A 460-nucleotide genomic window follows, 5' to 3' on the forward strand; every position below is an offset into this window, starting at 1 on the left:
GTGTCTTTCCCCCCCCCCCCCCCCCCTTCTCTCTCTCTCTTTTTTCTGGAAGTTGCTGAGTAACACAAGGCCCACCTCGACTTCTCGGGAAGCCGCAGAGCTCAGGTGGAGTATAACTGTGAGGGGGTGAACGTTTACAGAATATTTGTTCCATTAAAGTTGGCCTCTCTGGAGCTGCTCACCTCAGCCAAGGAGCTTCTCCTGGAGAAACTGCCCGCTCATGGCCACGAGAGGTGAATTCTTCCCTGGGGTGGACACTGGCTGAATGGCCGAGCCCCAAGAGCAGCAGTGAATGGTATCGCATCTCGCTGGTGACTGGTCACTACCGGTGTACCCCAGGGCTCGATAATGGGGCCAGTGTTGCTTAATATCTTCATTAGAATCATAGAATCACAGGAGCAGATCGAGTGCACCCTCAGTAAGTTTGTGGAGGACACCAAGCTGGGTGGGAGTCTCGATC

This window comes from Nestor notabilis, unplaced genomic scaffold (assembly GCF_000696875.1).
Source record: "Nestor notabilis isolate BGI_N333 unplaced genomic scaffold, ASM69687v1 scaffold1410, whole genome shotgun sequence".
In the NCBI taxonomy this organism is placed as follows: Eukaryota; Metazoa; Chordata; class Aves; order Psittaciformes; family Psittacidae; genus Nestor; species Nestor notabilis.